Here is a 26,049-nt window from a genome sequence, read left to right as displayed (position 1 = left end):
GTATCTGGAAGATCTCATGCCCCTTCTGGACTCTGTGGGCATCGGATGCATGGGTGCACTGACAAACCAGCAGGCAAGACATCCATACAGATAACAACAATCAAGTTGAAAGCAGAATCAAGAAGCACGAGTTGCTCGTAGCACACTGAGAGCCAAGTTGACCAGACTGTGATGTTGTGCTCACCATGGCCACGGAGGGTATTGCCCAACGCTGCTTTTCCAACCTGGGTCTGTTTTCAGACCTACTCTACTGGTTGATTTTTGTTTTTAGTTGAAAAAGCAGTTCAGCTGTTCTTAAGTGATAGGAATGAGAGAAAATAGAACTTAGTGGTTTCAGATGCCCTCTTCCTCTTAAGTGGAAACACATTTTCACAAAATGAGCTTTAGGCCTTTGGACCTTTAGAAATCCCTGTGCAGATTTTGTTGGGCACTAGAGTGTTTTAGTTATTATGTTCACAAATCGATTACTCTCTAAGCATTGTTTAGAAGGGTTGTATCCCCTGACCTGTCATGAGAAGGGCCTGGCATTGGAGCCTGTCCCTCCGTCCATTTACATAGGTTGAATGAACTCTTTGACTGTGTTTGGTTTTTTCTGTGTAAGTTTTAGCTGCGACACACCGATTTACTCGGTAAATACTCAGTTATTACCATGTGTCAGGCAGTGTATGAAAGCACATTCCCAGAGGACCATAAAACCATTTGGTAGGTTACTTAGGAACTTTGGCAGCTGCTATACAGGCAGACAGGATTATTTCCCTGGAGGAAAGTCATCCTAGCACCTGATTCAAGGGATTCAGGAGAGGGGCTTCCTAGAGTTTGGTGTACCTACATGCTTTTTCTTTTCTGAACTTCCAACCCAGAGTCATTTACAGAACCACCCCAAAGGATCCCTCCTGTTAAATATGCTTCCCATCACAGTCTCCCTGAGAGCTGCTGCCCGGCTTGTCCCCTTGCTTTGCTGATTAATGAAAGCATTGGCTTACTTGCTAAATGAACATCTTAGGATGACTTATGTGCTGTGACATCACAAGAAGTAATGTTTCTATCCACACAAGGACTCATTGCTCATTTGCTCACATCAGCTCTGAACCACAGCCATGAAGGGGATCAAAAGCCAGCAGCTGCACTCCTGAGAGACACTGAACTGTCCTCTTACTAAGCTGTGACAATACTAACACTCACCAAGGGCTTGAAAGGATCATACCAAAACAACACATTTTACCTGCAGTTAAAATAAACCATTTTAGACCTTTAAGTAAAATTTCCTGGTAGATTCATTCCTCTCATCCCCTTGGCAGCCGTTGTCCCCATGTTGAACATTGGCTGAGGGTCTTAACAGTTTAGCACCTGGTACAGCAGCAGTTAACCAGATGGGAGGTAATAGAGGGAGTTACCATGAAGTTGGAACTCGAGAAGAAATAGCAGAAGCTGGCTATTTTCCAAATGGAAGTATTCTAAGCACGACGTTACCTGCTTTTGATCTAAGAATTGTGCTGTTGTGTTTGCCTAAGTATGATTTCATTTTGCAGCCTGTGATGTAAAAACTTGCCTTGACTTCTTGCAAGCTTTTTTCTTCAATAAATAGTCACAAAGGTAAAAATAATCTTGTGTTTAGACCATCGTGTCCTGATGTAATTATTCTTTCTTCATTTTACTTAATAATGGCTATTCCGTATGGGCAGGTAAATGGATAGTAGAAGATGCCAGAGGAGCTAGAAGTATGTGTATATAAGAACAGCATAAGTCATGAATTTAAAGCATGGAAGCGATCATAAAAAGACAGATTGCTAATAGCAGGTCTGTCAGAGCAGCTCTTTACCTGATTTCACGGAGGGTGGGGACATGGGAGGCTCTCCTGGGTTTTGGTCTTGTTCTGTTTGGAGATCCTGCCTGCCAGCCAGGGCTGGCCCGGTCACACTTCCTTTCCATTTGTGAGCTCTTTTTTTTAATTGGATATTTTATGTATTTACATTTCAAATGTTGTCCCCTTTCCCAGTTTCCCCCTCTCCTATCCCCTCTCCCCTGCTACTCCCTCCCACCCATATATACTCCCACCTTACCACCCTAGCATCTCCTACACTGGGGAAACCAGCCTTCACAGAACCAAGGGCTTTTCTTCCTATTGATGCCAACAATGCCATCCTCTGCTACATATGCCTCTGGAGCCCTGGGTTCCTCCATGTGTACTCTTTGGTTGGTGGTTTAGTCCCTGGGAGCTCTGGGGCGGGGGGGTCTGCTTAGTTGACATTGTGGCTCTTCCTAAGGGTTGCAAACCTCTTCAGCTCCTTCAGTCCTTTCTCTAACTCCTCCATTAGGGTCCCCGTGCTCAGTCCGATAGTTGGTTGTGAGCATCTGCATTTGTATTGGTCAGAATCTGGCAGAGCCTCTCAAGAGACATCCATACCAGGCTCCTGTCAGCAAGCACTTCTTGGCATCAGCAGTAGTGACTGGGTTTGATGTTTGCAGATGAGATGGATCCTCAGGTGGGGCCGTCCCTGGGTGGCCTTTCCTTCAGTCTCTGCTTCATACTTTGTCCCTGTATTTCCTTTAGACAAGAGCAATTCTGGGTTAAATTTTTGAGAAGGGTGTGTGGTCTGATCCCCCAACCAGGGACCTTGCCTAACCTCTGGATGTGGTCTCTACAGGTTCTCCCTCCCCTTTGTTGGACATTTCAGCCAATGTCACCCCATGGGGTCCTGGGAGCCTCTTGCTTTTCTGGCATCTGGGACTTGCTGGTGGCTACCCCAAGCCCCAGTTCCCTATTCCTCTTTGCTATACATCTCTGTTCAGACTCCTGACCCTCTGTATGTCATCCTCATCTCCTCTCATACCTGATCCTGTACCCCTTTCCCCTCTCCCTCCTCTCTTCCTCCCAGGTCCCTCCCCCCTCTACCTCCAGTGAGGATTTCGTGAGCCCTTAGAGTGCTTTTCTCCCACTCCGCCTCATCTTTTCAGATCCGCTCCTCCTATGTCTTAGTTCCCACACCTCAGGTCATTTGATTCTCTCACAGAGTTCATCCCAGAATTCCGTAACCACGTAGATGTATGCTGATTATGATGCCATTAGTGGGAAATTCTGTGACTTTATCGTGATGTAGTCATGCCAGAGACTTGAAGGTCTGGAGAGTCTTTGAGAAGATGGTGCTGATCCTGTTGTTAACCAGTTCAAATGGCCCAACTTAAAGTTTGCTTTGTATTTCGGCTTGCTATTTCAAAGCTATCGTTATTGAAAGGTTCACATCTTTGTGATCACGTATCAGTTACTTTTTCATCTCTGTGACAAGTATGTGACAGGAACAACCCAAGAAAGGGAAGACCCTTTGGTTCCTGGCTTTAAAGGTCCATTCTGTCGTGTCACGGGAGAGCAGAGCAGGTCACTGGATGGCAGGAGAGGAGGCAGAGACAGGAATGCCTGTGTCATGCTGGCTCCTGCCAGCCCCAGCCCAGGGGTTGGCATTGCCCACATTCAGAATCTCTCTCTGTATTCTGTTGGTCCTCTGGAGATGCCCTTCTAGACACACACAAGAACTCTTCACCGGCCTTGTAGGTGCCTCTCCACTCCGGGATATTGATAAAGAGGATAAACCATCAGAGACCACAGTCAGTATTTCATGCTGAATGTTAACTGGAGAGCTCATTGATTGGTTTCAGGATCTAGAACTACTCTAATGTTGCTGACTACTGCCATTCTGTATTTTGTTCTGTATTGTGATCATTTTTCTTTCCTGTTTCATTTTTATTGTAGAAAGTAATTTTAATACCTTCATGAAACTAAACATTATCTGAAACTATACTGCTAATGTCATGAACTATATGTGATTTATATTTTTCAATGATAAGAATACAGGAAACTCATTGACTAACAACTAGAAAAATGCTTAGTATAACAGAACCATTTAGTGTTACTGTCTGGAGGACTAATACTGCAAGACTATTTATTGCCTCCCTCTTTGGGGCAGTTAAACTTTGTCAGCATAAAAAGGAACCTGGGCTTGATCCCAGAACCAAAATGTGTGTATAAATACATGGGTAAATAAAAATCTCTCAGCAGATATAGATGGTATCTTTTACTTCATCCATATTTCAATATTCCCGTTGTTATCAAATTTGAAGCTACGTTGTGGGTATTATAAAAGTAATAAGGTAGAGTTTGAAGTAGTGCAGAAGTTGTCTGACGTATTCAGTGAGGTGTTTAGAAATCTTTTTGATTCATAACTTTTTCAAGGTCTTTGCAGCAAAATCCTTTTAATTTCTTTGCATTTTTAAAAGCACACATGAAATATACTTTATGCTAACACTGCATATATGAATTGTGACTTTCTGGTAGTACTAGAAATATAAAGTAGTAATTGATTTATCTCACAAACATAAATGTGAAGCAAAGAATCCTCATAGAAGATAGCCCATTGTCTACTGTCCTATTATACAGAACTCAAAAGTAGATACAAGTCATAGTCTGAGGAAGGGAGAATCAGAACCCAGACAACATACAATTGTGCACGTGTGCTTTTCTGTTGGACACAGTCTTCTATCAGGCTTTCAGTATAGTCAGGACAGACATGTATGAAGATAGCCCTCCGCATACACCCTGGATCCAACAGAGTTTGACTATTCAGTGCTGTTCGCAGAGGGTCTGAAGTGACTTGAGGAAGGCCTTTCTTTTCTTTTGCTCACTTCAGACACTGAGAGCACACTTGCCATGATCAGCCTCTTTGCCTGAGGAGAATCTATGACGTCAGCCCTCTAAGTCATACATCTGCATGTTAACAAAGGATAGATAATTGAACAGTTGTTGAATGTAAAGAAACAATGTGAGATGTTCTAGTGGCTTATTGGACTAAATTCATAGACAAATATATGTAAGTATGTGCACACACACAAAAGGATTTTCTCAAAGCAAGGTTTCTGCATCTGTATCTTTCTTGAAAATGTCTATTTTCACATGTTAACTGCCATTTCAATTAAGATTTCAGTTACACATAGAGTTAATTTGACAAGGTCTAAAGGGGGCTTTAAAGCAATTCATTTCAGAGTGTTCTTGAGTTTTGTTTCTATTTAAACCATTAAAAGCTTACTCTCAATGCTAGTAGCATTCAACCAATGTTTACCATGTCACCGAAAGCCTTGTATGCAGCTGTGTGTGTGAAATTAGCAGACGACCTTCTCTGCCTACTTTTTCTAGTTTTCTTTAAAGTTAGGAATTACATGAAATATCTTTTTATGTTACCTTTCCAACAAAATGAGCTATATATTGAAAACAAATAACATGCCTTCTCACTTAATGTGCACAGTATTTGTAATCTCTTAGTGAGTGGAAAAACAGTTTACCCCGAAAGTTATTTTCAAAATAAGTTATATTTTTGCATGTAATTGGAAAAAATTTTCTGTAAAGCTGTTTTAAATCTGGTTGCTTGTTTGGTGTTTTGAATCAACATTTATAGTATTAGTAGCAATGGAGATTAATCTTCAAATGGGAATGGTTTAAAAATATTGAAGCTGCAAAGTTATAATGTTTCTGTCCTTGTATTTATTAGGAATAAGTATTAACAGAATCCTAAATAATCGTGTGTCTACTCAAAAGGGGGCTTTAATTTCAGTGAACTTTTACAGAATTTTTTCTTCTCCCATACATTACATCCTGACTGCAGTTTTACCTCCCTCCTCTCCTCCCAAAATCACTCCTCCTTCATTTCCAGTATAAAAGAGCAGACCTTCCTTGGACAGCAAACAAACGTGGCACAACAAGTTACTTCATAGATTTCATATCAGGGCTGGATGAGGCACCCATTAGGAGGAAAATGGTCCAAGCACAGGCAAAAGAGTCAGATTCAACTCTTGCGCCTACTGTTGGCTTCTCCTCTCCTCTTTATCTAGTCCAGGGCCCAATCTGTGAAACGCTGCTACCCGCAGAGTGGGCCTTCCCAACCCAGTTAACTCAATGAAGAAAACCCCTCAGAATTATGTGCACAGGCCTGTCTCCTAGGTGATTCTTTGTCAAGTTGACGGTTAACCATCACACCTTTATAAGAAATTTTAAACTTATACTTCTTAAATATCTTCTAAGGGAAGTAGAATACTGCCACAATGTGAAAGTGGTTATAATTTATAATAATTGATAAAGATGTCATGCTGATTTTGATTGATTGAAATATATTTAATGACCAACTGGAAATATATAATAAAAACAATAAATCATCTTCTATTACTATTCTTCTTGTATATTTCTCTGTGTAGAGTATGCATGTGGGTGTGTCTGCATGTTCTGTTGTGGGGGCTCCTGTGTGTGTATGCTAGTTCACGTGCACATATGGAGGCTCATGTCGTGAATCTTCTTTGATCACTCTGTCTGTCTTATTCATCGAGGCAGGGCCTGGAGCGTGCCCTCATGGGCATTCTAGCTAGATAGTTGTTCTGGGAATCCCTTGTCTCTGCCATTGGTGGTTGGGATTACAGGCTGCTGCCACATCTGTCTGGCATTTCTCCGGGTGCTGAAGATGCAAATCTCAAGTCTCACACTTATGTGGCAAGTATTTTACTCACTGAGCCCGCTCCCAGGCATTTTCTAGCACTATGATTACCAATGCTAGTAACAGATATAAATCGGAAGGTATTATTCAATTAAAACATGACATATTTTTATGTCTAGCTATAATGTAACTTAACATAAATGAGTTGCAGAGTAAGAAGAAAATATGAGACAGTTCTAAAGTCATTCGGGACTCCATTTAATTACAATGAGAAGATTTCTCATTGATGGGTTGTTTCATTGTGGAATTACTGTTAGAGCTTATTATGACTGCCATTCAAGTTCTAGACTAATCCAAAGGGGAATGTTTTTTTTCTAACAGGAGGTTATGTTTAAGCAATCTGTCCTGGGTGTTTGAAAGAACTGTGCATATTGGCAGTGTCCACCGAGAAACTGTCAGTGCATTTATTAGTAGTAAAATTCAAGTGATGACTGCATTCAGTAGCCTGGCTCCTGCTGCATCATCATAGTTACCCTGAGCGTGTGCTGCCCCGGAGCCCTGCAGAGTGAGAAGCTGCTCTTTACACCCGCCTCTTCATTTTGAATTTTACAATTAGGTTTTGCAGAAATTCTGTAGGATTTTTTGTTGGATTTGTAATACTTTTGCTTAAACTGGAATATAAATAAAAACGTTATTTCTTTTCTATAGTGAGTATAGTTCTCCATTAATTTGACTTATTAAACATTTGAAACTATATTTCATATTTGTTTTATTAAGTTATATGTAAGTCCCTCATAGGTCACATTATTATATTTTACATTTTAAAAACAATTATAGTTTTAAATTTTGTATCCATCTGAACAGAGAGGCAGCTAAATATTGAACTGCTATATTTAGAAATTTTGTTTATTTATATCTTCAAAGTTTAAAAAAATTAAAGTAATTTACCTTGGGCGTGCTTTGTACACAGTAACTACACAGGGAGCAAATAAGTATAACTTTTTCTTTCTATTTCAGTTTTTATGGTGTCTCTCTCTTAACTTTTTGCTTTGTACAATGTCCAATAAAATCTTTCATTTCATCATGGATGTAATGGGCAAACTTATGGCAAGAGAGTCTGTTTGTCTAAAGGTTTTTGTTTGGCACATTGTGGCTGATAAAAGATTTGCTTGTTTCTAGTTTGTTTAGAGGTTGTTTTTGTTTGTTTTGTTGTTAATATTTTCCTTTGGTGTCTTACTAAGAATGACATTCTGGGTTTCATGTGTGCTTGACAGACACTTTAGCCTTGCCCTGATAAGAGTTTTTATATTTTTAAAATTCATGAATCGATGTTACAGCTCTCAGAAACATTCTGCCCAGTGAAATAATCACAGAACACTGTGAACATTTTAACATAAAATAATGTAAATTATGAAATAAGTCATATAAATGCATATATATGGTTTCTAATGTTACATTTTAAATTTCTTGGATAAATCCTCGTTGATCATGGTGAATGGTTTTAAAAATTTTGCTGGATCCAGCTTGCTAAACTTTACCCGGGATTTCTGTGACTGTGACAGGTTGGCCGGTGTATGGCTTCCCTTCTTCCCACAGAAAGAAGCATCTTCTGGTCCGTGGCAGCACTTTTTCAGTCTGTCTCGGACAGCTCTCTCTGAGAGGATACTGTAGTTTAGAGGTCTTTCATGAATGTACTGCCCGTTTCCGTGCATTGTTGTCTCTGGTAAGCTCATTAAGTCCCCAGTCTAAGTACCACAGCATGATATATCTACGTCCTTTTCCTTGGCCCAGACCCTTCTGCTGTACACTAGAATGTTCATTGACCAGCTTTATTTTTCTGAGTTACTTTGGTATTCATTAGTTTTGAGGGGTTCTCAAAAATATAGTCTAAATATAATTCCTTTATTAAATAGTTGAAAATATTTTCTCCCAATTTGGGACTTTTCATTTGATTTTTCCCAATGTGTAGCCATTAAGGCATATTTACATTTACCCATAGTAACTACTACCCTATTTTCTTCATACTGCGATACAGTCTGTTGAAATAGGAAGTTAATTTTCAGTCCTGGCTTATTTCTTCAGACTGTCTTCTTCATTCAGATGCCCCTCACTTTTTCTGTTGGATGTTTTATCAAGCGATTTTTGATGGTAAATTTTTTTATGAGTATATCTCAAATATTGTTCTCTTTTCCAGGTTCTGCAGTAGCTTTCAGGCTTCAGATTTTATTTTCTCCTTCATTACTTTATCTTGAATAAGCTAGACCTGATCTGGGTTAATGTTCCGTTTATTCAGAACACACTTGGAGAGCTCCTACAGTCTGTGCACCGTCCTGTGTTCTGTGCTATACAGTCTGGGAGTACCTTGTCTTACGTGTGCTTCATGTGGGCTTGTTTAATGTCTGTGCTCTTGTAAAGATCAACGACCAGATACAAACAGTGCTTAGTTGCCAGGAAGTGCTATGTTACTTGGGAAATCGCCTGCAGGTCTTGTTTCACTCCTGATGCACCTTTTAAGAACCTATAGTTTGAGTCTTTGATTTTTTTGAATGAATGTGAATTTATAGTTGTCAGTGACTCTTCAACTCATATTCTTACCTGATTTTCACATGCATCTTTATTCATTTAGTTGTAAAGTTTGCAGCAGTCTGTGTCTAGCACACCAGTGTCAGGCAGCCTGTACTCTAATCCAGGTGTTTTCTGGGATGCCTCCATAGTGCAGCCCCCACTACCAGATAGTTTAATATTTTTAGATGCAGGGCCTTTTATTTGAGAGAGATAGGAGATATCTTTCTAGCTCCAATTCTGATACCTAAAGCAAATTTCATCTGGTTTCAGGTTCAGCAGTACACATGGGCCCTTTTCTCCATCTGTTTCTAACCTCTGCATTTACTTACTGGTGTTCTCTTTATTGAAGGGTTTCACCAGCTTACTTATGTGATTCTGTATACTGCTATCAAGATGTTGCCCTTTATTTCCCATTCTAGGTATAATAGTGATCACTTGGGGAGATAATTTGAGAGATGCTAAGCAGATGCGCGCGCGCGCGCGCGCGCGTGCGTGTGTGTGTGTGTGTGTGTGTGTGTGTGTATGTGGGTGTGTGGGTGTGTGGGTGTATGCAGCTAGAACTTACCTTTGCCCAGAATTTTGGCTAGATTTCTGAATTCGATATGTGGTATGCTCCATGCTCTTCATACATGCATAGGTAAGTCCCTCTTATGTCGGTACCATCACTTTCAGAATCAATTATTGAGGTTCAGTGTAGATTCAATTATAGATTAGTTTGTGGCACTGAAATCTAGTTGCATGCTGACCTCTTCTTGACTTTGAAACTTGATTTCTTAAAATAAAGAAGTCCTTGATCTCAGCTTGCTTTGTGGTCTTTTGCTTCTTTTTCAAGAGGATATAGGGAAGCGTGTGGAGCGCGGTGACCTCCTGAGAAGTACTGCTCGGTTAGCTTTCTGCAAAATTAATAAGAGAATCAAAGGCTGACTCACCATCTCCCAAATGACTTTTTTTTTACTCCAGGAAAATCATCATATTCTCTGTTGCCACAAGGGTTCTTTGATTTTTCACACCATTGGATGTATGCTTTATTAATATAATAGACTGCAGACAACTCCTTCTGAGCTTTTATCTCCTAAAAAAATTGTTCTTGGCATCATTTGTTCACAAAGTGTATGGTGTAGCCATTGTCATTGCTGTTAGACAGTGGTTGGTCCTTCTCCGCTTCTCTGATCCTCTGACTCTAATTACACATCAAATTGGTTCCTGGTCCAGTCTCTCGGATCTGTGCCAAAATATTGTTTCTGATTTCATTAAGGTTCTTTTCTTAAACCCTTGGCTTCTGCATTTTCTTAATTGAAGTTTTTTATGTACCAGGCTGTCCATCTATTAATTGCTTCCTATTACAAAAAATACTGCATATTTCTTTATTTTTTAATTATGATGTGAAAATGTCCCCTAAGTCTTTCAACCATATTCATCATCTTAGCATTTATAGATGCGTAATTCTCCATTTTAGAACCCCTTTCTCAATACTACTTTAGGCCTCGTCTCCTTTACTTCTAAAGTCGATTTCCTTTCAAGTATTATTTTATTAATTTCCTCCGCCTCACCGCCCACCCCTCAGCCTCATCTGGTCAGCCTTCTTTCTTCTGGTTACCAAGACTGTCCTGCCAGAGCTTCTGCAGACTTCGATGTGGATTTTGTTGTTATGGCCTTGATCTTCTTGTGTTTTATGATTCAAACCATTCTCCATTTTCTTCTTTGCACTCAGTGTCCTCTGCACGTTCGTCACCCCTCATCTGGCTCTACATTATTTCCTTAGACACTGCAGTAGGCAGTGGCTTAATGACCATCCTTCGATACCATCAGTGCACCTCGAATGCGTGTGTCAGACATGGACTGCTAGCTTCGTTTAGTTTATGTCACTTGCTAGGAGAATATTTGATTTATATTTTCCATTTATATACCTCTGTTTTGAAATTCACCTTGTGAGAACTTGTAGGCTCATGCCTTTCCATGTCACTTCCGTCTGCGCTGCTGTCCCTTGCTGCTTCCGTAGTTTACAGTCTGATTTTCTTCTCTGTTCAGTACTTTCTCATCCATTCGAGCTTTTCAGCAGACATTACGCACTTCCGCACCTGAGGCTCCTTTCTTCGGAACACAGACTTAGTTTGTACCACATTGAATTAGCTGTCAACATCATGATATTTGAGGACCACAAAACTGATTTCTGGATATTTTGAAACAAGATCTGTGAGTATTGAGCCGTCACCTCTCAGGGGCACACGTAGGTTGCATAGTTCAGAGACAAGGTCATAATGAAATCACACTTACTTTCAAAAGTCACGATTGTTAAATAAACAATACACTAAACCAACAAACAGATAATAGGTTCATTTTTAACCCTTACGTTTGTAAACTTAAAACTTACACTTCAGGGTCGGGGATTTAGCTCAGTGGTAGAGCACTTGCCTAGCAAGCGCAAGGTCCTGGGTTCGGTCACCAGCTCTGAAAAAAAGAAAAAAAAAAAATTACACTTTAAAGTAGGTTAAAAGGGGAAGCAATAATAATTGTCAAACATTTAAAATGAGAAATAATGAAATTGTCACTCATCCAGTGTTGTAGACTATCTCTAAATTTCTTTCTAGACAGATATTAGATACACTTTTCTTTCTAGCTAGAATATAACCTAAACATGGAAAATTACAAAGTAATGCGAAGGGTGGGTATCATGCTGAAGAGGCCACTTACTCAGTGGGCATCAGGCTTGCTGTGCGAGCATGAAGACCTGAGTTCAGATTTTAGCACCCAAGGAAAAGCCAGGAACAGCAGCGGTCGTCAGAGGATGGACACAGGGCTCCCTGGATAGTCAGTCTAGCCAAACTCCCTGTCCCAGGGAGAACGCCCTCTCCTCTCCCAGGCACCAGTGAAACCGAAAATACAGAGTAAAGAATCACCAGAAATAATGTGAGAAGATAATAATCAGTGAGTCAAGGCTCCATAAGAGTAGTAAAGGAACGGCCGAAAGGCACAATTAATACATTAGAGGAATGAAAACAGTCAAGTACCATAGTCACATGTGAGGCATAATCTTTAGCTTATTCTTCTGGTTTCATTATTTGGCCCCTGTAGATAGTTTGTTTCTTTCTCTCTTTTTTGTTTTTGTTTTTCTGTTTTGTTTTGTGTTTTTGCTTTTTTGTTTTTCTGACAGGGCTTTCTTATGTAGCTCTGGCTGTCCTGGAACTGTCCTGAACACCAGGCTGACCGTGAACTCAAGAGATCCCCTGTCTCTGCCTCCTGAGTGCTGGGATTAAAGGCTTGCTCCTCCACCAGGGTCCCTGTAGGTATTTGAATTAGGAAGCTTGTTGTGCTTTTTTGCAGCTAGAGTGTTTTAAATTGTTTTACATGGATGGACGTGTGCTCTGTGTGTCTGGTGCTCTAGAGGCCAGAACACCACACTGGACTCCCTGGGACTGGCCATGAGTCTCCATGTGGATTTGGCTGTCAAGCTAAGGTCCTCTGGAAGAGCATCCAGTGCTTTTGTCACTGAACCATCTCTCCAGCCACTTAGCTATAGTATTTTTTTTAACTGTGTACTAATTAAGGCCAAATTTGTGTATCATAAATTACTTTAAACTGAGCAATTTGGTATGTTCACAGGATTGTACATATATTACCTTTATATAATTCCAATTAACTTTTAGCAGCACAAATAAAGCTCTGAATACACTACACAGTTACTATATATCATCTACTCTCCACTGTTCCACTGTTCTACCGTGGCCTTGCTTTGCCTGCCTGCCTGCCTGCCTGCCTGCCTGCCTTCCTTCCTTCCTTCCTTCCTTCCTCCCTTCCTTCCTCCCTTCCTTCCTTCCTTCCTTCCTATCTTGTCTGTTTATCTATCTTTTTGTGGCTTGATATTCATGAATGCGTATATGGCATAGTACATTCTGTAGTCTTTTGTGTCGGGTTTCTTTAACTTACATAATGTTCACAAGTTTCATCATAACTTTATTTGTTTGATGGATGGATAATATTACATGATGAACATAAGTCATAATCCCTTTATCCATTACTGTTGATAGACACTTAGATTATTTCTGCCTTTTAGCCATTGTAAATAACGCCACTGTACATTATCAAAGACAGTTGTTCTTTTCAGCTCTGTGCTTAGATGCTTAGATGCAGTGTGATTGGGAAGACAGGCTGTTCTGGTACCTGGCTTCTGTTCCTGGTCTTGAATGATACTTGGGCAGCTGCACAGCTGTGTCCTTTTACTCTAGATGGAGCTGCTGTAATAGCCTTCAAAGTAAAATGTCACTACAGTTATGTACAGGCTTTCCAGGCACTTGACAACGGCACTTTCCCTAATATGTTCAACAACATGACCACAGTGAAGCGTTGTTTCAAGCTCATAGCGTTATACCTAGGGAAGTGTGGCCATGTAAACAGTATTCCTGCTGGGTTGGGTTGTTGTCCTTTCTCTACTTTGGGTTGTATCACCCTCACTTTTATGTCATGCCCGATGAGCAGAATTCTCTGATGACTAGTGATGAAACCATTCTTTTTCAGTCTACATTTATATCTATCCATGTATAATCGTCATAATAAAAATAGTAAACTAAACCAAGCTATGACCATCTTGTTCCTTTAAGATTACAGTAGAATTGTTAGATGCCGGTCTCAGAATTAATCTGAATACATATTTATTATATATATTAAACAGGTTTTACTTTAATAATATCTAATTAATTAGTTCAGAATGTTATTTTTTTGCTTTTCTTGCACCAGAATTAACTGTGTTTTTAGGTTGATGTTAAACCTGAATTTCTTGAAGGCGCTACAAGAATTACTTCCCTATAGGTGGATGCAGTCGTTCAGTTCTGCATGCCCATCGCAGTGTGTGCAATTTCGTGTACCGCATGCAGCAGGTAAACGTTGCCTGTTGTGGTTTTGAAAGTTAGAAGAGTAGTACTAATGATAATGAAAGGAAGCCAGATGTTTACACCAGCAACTGAGATGAGATGCCAGTCATCAGCCATGGTGAAAGCAATGTTCATCTGTAGTTTGTTTCACACTGAAGAGGCCAAATTATGTAACACATCTGAAATTATGAGAAAACATCCTAGTGATGGTGCCTTCTTGATTATGGTGGCTGTTAGCTATCAGAAAGAAAATAGAAATCTAGAAAATATGTTTTGTTGCTAACAAATTTTCATAAATTATCTTTTGGTCTGATATTAATTTTAGTAGTGGAGTTCTTCCCGATAAAGCCCACAAGTTCCATTCTGAACACACTGGCTTATGTGTCAAATAGTTTTTTAATATAATTATCCCCAGTTTTGAGGATTGAACTTGGGGTCTCCTGTGTGCTGGGCAAGCAAGCACACTATCCCAAACAATGTTGCCTGTCCCAGTTTATTTTATGCAGAGTTGATTTACACAGAAGCTGTAAGAATACCCCTGTATAGACATGGAGAGTGTGTGGTGTGTGTGTAGAACTAAAGGATTACTAGGAGGAACCAAAGGGTGCAGAACTGATGATTCTGCTTCCCCGGAGGGCAGTGATTAAAGAATGTTAGCAGAGTGGTGGACAGACAAAGTGACAGTGCAGAAAGATGGACTTTGCTTAGTAGTAATTGGCGATAAGCTAAATACGAAGAAGGGAATAGAAATGAGAGCAGAAGAGAGCTGTCTCATCAATGGGAATTAATATTTCAAGATCATGAATTGTATGACATGTTAATGTCCAAGCAAGAGGTCAGGAGTATAGCAAACAGACATGACTGCCTGGAAGAAGGCTTTTGTCAGATAATTATAAGCAATAGATTAAAAAAAGTTCAGTACATCTAGCATTCAAAAATATGCCTTTATTTCTCTACTCAATTTCCTTTATTTTTTCCTAAATCATAGGTCTTGAAGTTTGGTGTCATGAAAGTTAATGAGGGTTCTTTACAATTGGTAACTGTTAAATTTTAATCCTCTAATTTTTATTACCTGATATAAAATTTATTCATTTTAATTGTAGAATACACAAATGTCAAGGAACTTTGAAGAAACTTCAGTAATTTAAACCATATATCTCTGTTCTTAGTGAAAAATGAAAACACCCCAAAGGAGGTTTTATGTGGAGTAAACGAGGTCTGGAAATGGTCTGTATTGAGACCTTAATGGCCTTTTGATGTCTGATTCTTTGATTTTGCCTTTTCTTTTTAAAGGGGTGCTATGTGATTATAATTAGAAACATATCAAGTTCTTTACTTGGGAGCTAATTGTTCCTTAGCTCACGCCATTAGGACTAATCATTTACTTCAAAATGGCAGTAGTTTGAAATGATACTAAAGAGATTCACCATGTTTAGTCAAGAATGCTCCAGTTCGTCATGAAGGTTTTATCGTGTCTATGATGTATACTCTTTTATTTTGCATGTTGTGGCTTTCTTGTGTATGTGTATATCATATATTAAATAGGCTTCATTTTAATAATTTCTAGCTAATTTGTTGTGAATATTTGCTTTTCTTGAAACTAGAATTAAGTGTATTTTAAATTTCACAGTAAACTTAAATTCGTCAAAGGCATAATGAGAATACACCTTAGTAGGTGGATAATGGTTATTCAATTTTGTATTCATATAATCATTTGTATTATCTTGAGAAAACTTATCCATATAATTTAGTAAGTTCCCAAAATCTGAGCATGGTTTTCTTTTTACAAATAGCTTTCTTGAATACCAGTGTGGTGGTAAAGGGGGCCCAGCTGTTCTCTCTTCTCCACTCTGCTGGACCATCTGAAACCAGTTTAGATCCAGAGCAGTCAAAGCTTGCAGTTGATTGTAAACATTCCTTAGCTCCAGTGAGCATGCTGATTTAACCCTCCCTCTGCGAAGCTTGCAGAAGAGAGCAATATGTGACCACCTTGCTTCAAGCAGAGAAAGAAATGTATTTTCTGTTAAGTGGTTCTTTGTAGAAATGTCATCGTAGAACACTACATTTCTTCTCATGAGGACACATGGAGTGTGATGGTCAGGGAACTTCTTACTGACAGAGACATTTGTGACACTGTTTCATACTGTAAGTTTAATGTGTAACGTGAGACTCCTTTTAGGCTTATTGGATGCTTGCTTCAGAATTCAGCAAGCTCATTTTAAAGCAGCCTATACGTTTGGCTTCTTGAGTTTTATTATAGTAACAGTTCCACTTTTACAGTGAAATGTGGTGAATAAGCATGACTGGGGGAGTGGAATCAGCTAATGGTGTAAAGCTGCACTTCACTTACTATTCACAGTAAACACAACAATACTGATGCCAAGTCTTCCGGAGTCTCCTGTGTGGTCATGTTATCTCCTGGGAGAGATGGAGTTTCAGAAATGAAGCAACTTGGCTAGCATCTCATACATGATCTGTTACTGAGCTGAGCTTCATACCTGGGGCTTCTGAGTCTAAATCAGTGCTCTTATCCAGAAAAAAAATGTAAATTTTACCTTCTCTGTGGTCAAAGCGGGTTTTTTGTTTGTTTGTTTTGGTTTTGGTTTGGTTTTTTGCCTGTTGTCATTGTTGTTGGAGACACGGTTTCTCTTTCTAGCCTGGTCTGGAAGTGTTATGTAGCCAGGCTAACTCATCTTGCAGATGATCTTACTGCCCTTGCCTTCCAAATAATGGGATTCTACTCTAGGCTTGAGTTACCACTCTAAACTTGACAAAATAGCTTTCCAAATGACTTGACTTCAAATTGTTTATAAGTATGTTCATTAACCCCATGTGAGTCCATCGTACCCCGGAAAGCTGCCCACTCCCTTCTCTCCTACAGCACACCTCCTTTTTTCTGCTCTAATTATTGGGCCTAGATTGGTTTCCAGATCCAAAGGGACCGGTTTGTTTTCCCCTGAGGTACAAAGACCTTATGTTCTACAGTTGATAAAGCTTTAGGACTAACAACTTTGGATGGGTTTGACTCCAAAGTCTCTCTTGTTAGCCACTGTGTCATACACAGTCCTCTCCGACTATGGAAATTTGAAATCTAAAAAAACTGAAATCGGAAGCTGAAAGCCTGAGAAGTTACTATATTAGCCATTATTTTTGTTTTTGTGGCAAAATAGAGAAGAACTTAGGGGAAACAAGTTATTTTTGCTCATGGCTTGAGGGTGTAGCCGGTCGCTATTGCCATGAACAAGAGGCTGCTTAGATAGAACAAGGGTCAGTGAAAGGAGAATTCCGGTGTTCTGTTCTCTCCTTTTTCCACTTTTATTTAGTCTGGATGCGCAGCCAGATTAAAGTTGAGTCTTCTCTTCTTTGTTTTAGCATCTCTGAGAAACTCCTCACAGATGTTCCCAGCGGTTTCTTCTAGATTATAAGTCTTGTCATATCGACAAGGAAGACTAACTTTCCCAGTTATCATGATGAAGATTCGTTAGTCAACAGCCCATATGGACTAGAGTCATACTGAAGTTTTCAGCAGTTGCACTGATGTAAGGGAACTGGGCAAGTGCAGCGTGAATCAGGAAGTCTATAAGAGATCCAGCTGTAGATGAGGGGCCTAGCGTACGACCTTGCATCTTTATAATATACAGGCATTTTATTCAGTTACTATGAGTTTGGGGATTTATTTAGTTGAAAGTGAAATTAAAAGTAGACTAACTATGGTGAATATACTATAATTGCCACATACATTACTTTTTAGAGGGATACTTTTTCTTGGAAAGAATAAAAATGAATTTTATTTCCCTTCCTTATTGAAACTATCACAGTTTATGGCAGGATATCATATCAAAGTATGAATTAATATGTGAATAGTTTAATTCTGTAGACCCCTTAGGAAGTTTAAGCTAGAGCATTTATAAATAAAATTAGCTTATTGCCACTTAATTTAGAACATGTTGGTATTTTGTTTTGTTTCTCCAGCATTTATAAACTTGTGTAAAATTTTAAATTTTTATAACATTTTTGATTTGGAAAAGATTAGAAGCTAATATGCAACACCCCCTTTCCTGCTAAATTCAGAACTCATTTTGGAAAGCAGGAGGTCAGGAAACCTCTCTGCATGAGCTTACATGTACTCACCAGCCCATGTTCAAAGCCTTCCCCAAGAAACCATGCACTGATGACAGGCAAGTCTTGAGTAGATAAGAAAGGAGCTGAAAACACAGTTCCTCTTATTTCTTCCAGAGTTAAGGGTTGTTAGGGTTGTGTGCAAAGAGAGGCAGGGAACTTTTCTTGCTGAAGGAGTCAAAGTGCTTATTGTGTAGGCAGTTTAATATAGAAAAATTGCAAAATCCAACACACATGTTCACGTATATATAATGTTAATGCTTTATAAGTATTCATACATTTAATATAAGAAAGAATGTCATTAGGATATATCTTTCCTTTTTCTCCAGAAATAAACATCTTTCTTTGTCACATTTTATAAATCTGCCATGTTTCTACGTAATACCCAGATTAGTCTTTACTTGAATCCTTTAAAATTTTTGATACTTGTTTTATTTCCTGGAATATGATTTGTCTTGATTAATGTTCTGTGTGCTCTTGAGATGGTTGTTTATTCTCTTGTGTTGTGACATGATGTCTTATGAATGTCATTAAGGTCAGGTTTACTGATAATTTATTCAATTTCTGTTTGTTTTCCTGTCTTATTTTTCTCTGAATTATTAATAATGAAGGATATTTAAATTGATAGTTCTATTTAAGCATGTGTTTGTCTTTGTAGTTCTGTAAGTTTTATGTTTTTAACTTTTGTTTCCTATTTATAAACTCAGTTGTTACTTAAGTATGATAAAATGACCTTGATAACACTCTTTGTTCTGAAATCTATTTTGTACAATATTAATATAGCCATTCTATCTGTTTTCTTTCCTTTCTTTTTAAAGTATTTATTTATTTATTTATTTATTTATTTATTTATTTATTATATGAAAGTACACTGTAGCTGTCTTCAGACACACCAGAAGAGGGCATCAGATCCCATTATAGATGGTTGTGAGCCACCATGTGGTTGCTGGGATTTGAACTCAGGACCTCTGGAAGAGCAGTCAGTGCTCTTAACCGCTGAGCCATCTCTCCAGCCCCCTCTATCTGTTTTCTTAATGTTGATAGTTTAAAAAATAGTTTTACTTTTAACTTATTGGAATCTTTCTGTCTAAACAGCATAAAAAGTTGGTTAATGCCTTCTCAATCATTTGGACAGCCATTGCCTTTTATTTAGGATATTTAAACCATTTATATTTAGTGTTACTAATAATTTTAAATTTTAAATATGTATATACATTCACCTGCCTGGTTCTGGCTTTTTGTTTTTTCTTTAAAAAAGTGACTGTATCTTATATTCACAAATTCAAAATTTGATAGTAAGATTTTGTGATAATTTTGACAGGGAAGGATATTAAAATAAACTTTCATTCCATGAAAAAAAAATCTTTTGAAAGGAGGTACTGCATGTGGCAATGATAAAATATGGGCCATAGTTAATTTATTAAGGAAAAAGGAAAATATAGATTAACTTTTGGGTTGATTAGTTGTTGGTCTTTATTGTCTTTATCAGGTACTTGCTGTCTAGAGGTTAATTCATGATTTAGCTTATACATTTTAAAGTTATCACAGTATACCCTCAAGTACTATCAGTCTAGTTTATATATAAGAATCCTATGATATACTATTGCTTTTCTCTATTTCTGTACTATGCATTGTTTTTGTTATACATTTTACCATTATACATTATAAAAAGCCATCATTAGTTTGCCTTATTTTCATTTGAAGTGAATTGTTTTTAAAGACAATTATAGAATGAATTTCAAACTAGTCTGTGTAAATACAAATCTTGATAATACTTTTATATTCCAATCTATATTGTTGCCTTTCAACTTGGAAGACTCTCTTTTTTGTTTCTAGGAATGCAGGATGTATCAATTTCATTTAGAAGAGGGAAGGAAATAATCCCAGGAGGCAGAAGGAGGGAGAGACCTGGGTGGTAGAGGGGAGGGAGGAACAGGATTAGGTTTGGGGGGTCAGGAGAGTAGCCCAGAAGGCCAAGAGAATTATTGGAGATAAGCAGCATAGAAGGTTTGGGGGGTAGGATGTCGGGGAGTGGGGGACCCTCTAGAAAGTACCAGAGACCAGGAGGTGAGAGACTCTAAGGACTCAATGGGGTTGACCTTAGCCAAAATGCCCAACAGTGGGAGAGGAAACTCAGGATAAACTTTAGTTTTATTGGATATTTTTTTTTCCTTTTTCTTTTTTTCGGAGCTGGGGACCGAACCCAGGGCCTCACCCTTCCTAGGCAAGCGCCCTACCACTGAGCTAAATCCCCAACCCCTTGGATTTTTTTTTTTTATTTACATTCCAAATGTTATTCCCTTTCCCAGTTTCCTGTCCATAAACCCTCTATCCCATTCCCTCTCCCCCTTCTATAAGGGTGTTCCACCCACCCATCCCTTTCCATCTCCCCGCCCTGACATTCCCCTACACTGGGGCATCAAGCTTTGGCAGGACCAAGGGCTTTTTCTCTTATTGATGCCCAAGAAGGCCATCCTCTGCTACATATGCAGCTGGAGCCATGGTCTGTCCATGTGTACTCTTTGGATGGTGGTTTAGTCCCTGGGAGCTCTGGTTGGTTGGTTGGTATTGTTCTTATGGGGTTGCAGACCCCTTCAGCTCCTTCAATCCTTTCTCTAACTCCTCCAATGGGGACCCTGTTCTCAGTCCAATGGTTGACTGTGAGCATCCAGCTCTGTATTTGTCACACTCTGGCAGAGCCTCTCAGGAGACAGCTGTATCAGGCTCCTGTCAGCATGCACTTGTGGCATCTGCAATATTGTCTGGGTTTGGTGGGTGTATGTATATAGGCTGGATCCCCGGGGATGGGGCAGGCTCTAGATGGCCTTTCCTTCATCTCTGCTCCAAACTTTCTCTACATATTTCCTCCTATGAATATTTTTGTTCCCCCTTCTAAGAAGGACTGAAGCATCTGCACTTTGGTCGTCCTTCTTGAAGTTCATGTGGTCTGTGGATTGTATCTTGAGTAATCCAAGCTTTTGGGCTAAGCATTTGAAAGGTATTGCTTAAGTGTCTTCTCTTTTCATTGCCATGGAAAGTCTGAATCACCTTTTCCTAGCTATTCTTTAACATTTTTCTTTCTTTTAGAGGAATTTTATTATCATGTAACTTGTATTTTCCTGTATATTGCCTGTATTAGTAGCTCTTGACTCTGTAGGTTTGTAAATCTTGCTAAGTTAAATGTTTGCTATTATTTCTAAAAAAAAATATGTATATCCCATGTCTTTCTTTCTTTTGCATACTCTAAATATAGACATATGAAGTTGCTGACAGTGGTCATGGGCTCTCTGACTTTCCCTTCCTGTGCCCCAGCTCAAGTTCCACTGCTACACCCACACCTCTGGTCTTTTTTTTAGTGGTGCGAACTGGTCTTTAATCCAGGCTCCATGCTTTTCACTGCATGTGCAATCCCCTTTCTAGAAGTGCAGATGGCACAGCCATTCCTAGCTTTAGCACAGACCGTTGTCTCCATTCCTCCCCCAGTCTGGCTGCTGTTGTCCCTCAACCTGACCTGTCTTTCTGTCCACACTTGTTCAGCTCATGGTCCTGGGGACCATGGGGAGAAATGCTGACCATCTTTTCTTTTCCTCGGTCTTGTTCCTCCTTTAGTTAACTTTATTGCCAGTTTCTTGTGTGCTAATTCTATGAGGTTCTGTCTTTATATTTGTATCCTTTCATTTAAATCAACTTAAATAATTATAATTTCTCTATGCATTTACTAAGCCCATGGTAGCTTATGTTTATTTTTTGTATTAATGCAATGCCTTTCCCCTTGAAAGCTAGTTAGTGGATGGGATGGGATACAACTAGTTCAGAAATGCTTTCCCAATGCTTAGTATTGCGCCTGGTATTTGATGAGTAATCAGCCTGTTAATGAGAGTAATTAGCAAATATTAAATGGCTTCAGATTAACTACCAAGCTTGTCATTCTACCATGTACTTTGTCAAATTTGGAAAATAAAATTTCTAAGATTCCATTTATTTATATGTTAAAATAATAACTTTCATAGCTATTGAAATTAAATGAAATAACATGTGGACTGCCCTAACCCGTAATGAGCATAGTAGGCTGTCTCTAAACGTGACCATGTGGTTACCCTGTTAGTGTTGTAGGCTGTAGACACACCATTCATTAAAGTACTAGAAAATATCTGTTGTCACACTGAAACCATTTCTCCATCACTCAGAAATCATCCTTAATAAGCTGAAGATGTCCCTCACACGATAAATATTGCATTTGTATTTGATAAATAAGGAGAAAATATGCCTACTTAAAATTTGATCTATTTGTGCATAGTGATGAACATAAGTGAGAATATTTTCCACCTACTTTGAAATATTCAAGTGCCCAGGGACAAGGCATGGATGATGTTTTTGAAGGGAATAAATATTTCAGCTCCACATTTCAGCCTTTTTTCTTCATTCCTTTGATCTGGCTTTGGTTTGCTTGTCATTCTGCTTGAATGACTTCACACTGTCTTTCTTCTTTCCCTGGTAACAAGAAATGGCTCTGTGCCTATTCCATAAGATTTAGCCTTGACCACTTTGCAGGAAAGCATATATTTCCTTATTTACTGACATAATTCTCTAAAATTAATTGTACGAGTTGAAATGCCAGTGAGCTCTATATAGATGACGTGTAATTTCAATGGAAGTTTTAATTAGCAGCTTCTTAAGTATAGGAAACAGAAAAAGGAATGGTTAGATTGGGGTTTGTTTTGAAGTTTAAAGATTAAAATTTTAAAGAATTGTTTTTTTTCATTGTAAGGGTTATTTTACTCTTTTTTTTTTCAGAGAGAAATCTTTTTTTTTTTAATATCTCATAAGTTTTTATTAATTAGAAAATGTATGATTTATTTTTTCATTTACACTCAGGCTTAGAAATTTTTTTTTTTTTTTGTATCTTGCTTTCTTTTTTTTTTTTTAATTATTATTATTAACTTGAGTATTTCTTATATACATTTTGAGTGTTATTCCTTTCCCTGCTTTCCGGCAAACATCCCCTCCCCCTCCCCTTCCTTATGGGTGTTCCTCCCAACCTCCCCATTGCTGCCCCCTCCCCAACAGTCTAGTTCACTAGGGGTTCAGTCTTAGCAGGACCCAGGGCTTCCCCTTCCACTGGTGCTCTTACTAGGATATTCATTGCAACCTACGAGGTCAGAGTCCAGGGTCAGTCCATGTATAGTCTTTGGATAGTGGCTTAGTCCCTGGAAGCTCTGGTTGGTTGGCATTGCTGTACATATGGGGTCTCGAGTTCCTTCAAGCTCTTCCAGTTCTTTCTCTGATTCCTTCAACAGGGGTCCTGTTCTCAGTTCAGTGGTTTCCTGCTGGCATACGCCTCTGTATTTGCTGTATTCTGGCTGTGTCTCTCAGGAGCGATCTGCATTCACATTTTGATCATCCGCCTTGAGTTTCATTTGTTCTAGGCATCTAGGGTAATTCAAGCATTTGGGCTAATAGCCACTTATCAATGAGTACATACCATGTATGTCTTTCTGTGATTGGGTTAGCTTCACCAGGATGATAGTTTCCAGTTCCAACCATTTGCCTACTTAATTTCACAAAGTCATTGTTTTTGATAGCTGAGTAATATTCCATTGTGTAGATGTACCACATTTTCTGTATCCATTCCTCTGTTGAAGGGCATCTGGGTTCTTTCCAGCTTCTGGCTATTATAAATAAGGCTGGCGAAATATAGTGGAGCATGTGTCTTTTTATATGTTGGGGCATCTTTTGGGTATATGCCCAGGAGAGGTATAGCTGGATCCTCAGGCAGTTCAATGTCCAATTTTCTGAGGAACCTCCAGACTGATTTCCAGAATGGTTGTAGCAGTCTGCAACCCCACCAACAATGGAGGAGTGTTCCTTTCTCCACATCCTCGCCAGCATTTGCTGTCACCTGAGTTTTTGATCTTAGCCATTCTCACTGGTGTGAGGTGAAATCTCAGGGTTGTTTTGATTTGCATTTCCTGATGACTAACGATGTTGAACATTTCTTTAGGTGTTTCTCAGCCATTCGGCATTCCTCAGCTGTGAATTCTCTGTTTAGCTCTGAACCCCATTTTTTAATAGGGTTATTTGCCTCCCTGCTGTCTAACTTCTTCAGTTCTTTGTATATTTTGGATATAAGCCCTCTATCTGTTGTAGGATTGGTAAAGATCTTTCCCCAATCTGTTGGTTGCCGTTTTGTCCTAACCACAGTGTCCTTTGCCTTACAGAAGCTTTGCAGTTTTATGAGATCCCATTTGTCGATTCTTGATCTTAGAGCATAAGCCATGGGTGTTTTGTTCAGGAAATTTTTTCCAGTGCCCATGTGTTCCAAATGCTTCCCTAGTTTTTCTTTCTATTAGTTTGAGGTATCTGGTTTGATGTGGAGGTCCTTGATCCACTTGGACTTAAGCTTTGTACAGGGTGATAAGCATGGATCGATCTGCATTCTTCACATGTTGACCTCCAGTTGAACCAGCACCATTTGCTGAAAATGCTATCTTTTTTCCATTGGATGGTTTTGGATCCTTTGTTAATAATCAAGTGCCCATAGGTGTGTGGGTTCATTTCTGGGTCTTCAATTCTGTTCCATTGGTCTATCTGTCTGTCTCTGTACCAATACCATGCAGTTTTTATCACTATTGCTCTGTAATACTGCTTGAGATCTGGGATAGTGATTCCCTCTGAAGTCCTTTTATTGTTGAGGATAGTTTTAGCTATCCTGGGTTTTTTGTTATTCCAGATGAATTTGCAAATTGTTCTGTCTAACTCTTTGAAGAATTGGATTGGTATTTTGATGGGGATTGCATTGAATCTGTAGATCGCTTTTGGTAGAATGGCCATTTTTACTATATTAATCCTGCCAATCCATGAGCATGGGAGATCTTTCCATCTTCTGAGATCTTCTTCAATTTCTTTCTTCAGAGTCTTGAAGTTCTTATTGTACAGATCTTTCCTTGCTTGGTTAAAGTCACCCCGAGGTACTTTTATATTATTTGGATCTATTATGAAGGGTGTCATTTCCCTAATTTCTTACCCGGCCTGTTTCTCTTTTGTGTAGAGGAAGGCTACTGATTTATTTGAGTTAATTTTATACCCAGCCACTTTGCTGAAGTTGTTTATCAGCTTTAGTAGTTCTCTGGTGGAACTTTTGGGATCACTTAAATATACTATCATATCATCTGCAAATAGTGATATTTTGACTTCTTCTTTTCCGATCTGTATCCCTTGACCTCCTTTTTTGTTGTCTGATTGCTCTGGCTAGAACTTCAAGAACTATATTGAATAAGTAGGAGAGAGAGGGCAGCCTTGTTCAGTCCCTGATTTTAGTGGGATTGCTTCAAGTTTCTTCCATTTAGTTTAATGTTAGCAACTGGTTTGCTGTATATGGCTTTTACTATGTTTAGGTATGGGCCTTGAATTCCTATTCTTTCCAGGACTTTTATCATGAAGGGGTGTTGAATTTTGTCAAATGCTTTCTCAGCATCTAATGAAATGATCATGTGGTTTTGTTCTTTCAGTTTGTTTATATAATGGATCACGCTGATGGTTTTCCCAGATATTAAACCATCCCTGCATGCCTGGATGAAGCCAACTTGATCATGGTGAATGATTGTTTTGATGTGCTCTTGGATTCGGTTTGCCAGAATTTTATTGAGTATTTTTGCATCGATATTCATAAGGGAAATTGGTCTGAAGTTCTCTTTCTTTGTTGGGTCTTTGTGTGGTTTAGGTATAAGAGTAATTGTGGTTTCATAGAAGGAATTCGGTAGTGCTCCATTTGTTTCAATTTTGTGGAATAGTTTGGATAATATTGGTACGAGGTCTTCTATGAAGGTCTGATAGAATTCTGCACTAAACCCGTCTGGACCTGGGCTCTTTTTGGTTGGGAGGCCTTTAATGACTTCTTCTATTTCCTTAGGAGTTATGGGGTTGTTTAACTGGTCTATCTGTTCCTGATTTAACTTCGGTACCTGGTATCTGTCTAGGAAATTGTCCATTTCCTGCAGATTTTCAAGTTTTGTTGAATATAGACTTTTATAGTA

General features: G+C 38.9%; 1 protein-coding gene across 1 annotated transcript in view; it reads left to right on the top strand.

Moving 5' to 3' along the window:
• Nucleotides 1–26,049, top strand: part of Cep112 (centrosomal protein 112) — a 436,808-nt gene that overhangs the window by 130,552 nt on the left and 280,207 nt on the right.

Source organism: Rattus rattus, chromosome 9 (genome assembly GCF_011064425.1).
Source record: "Rattus rattus isolate New Zealand chromosome 9, Rrattus_CSIRO_v1, whole genome shotgun sequence".
Classification (NCBI taxonomy): Eukaryota; Metazoa; Chordata; class Mammalia; order Rodentia; family Muridae; genus Rattus; species Rattus rattus.
Note: the sequence above shows the minus strand (reverse complement) of the source record. Positions and strands in the feature narration are given on the sequence as shown.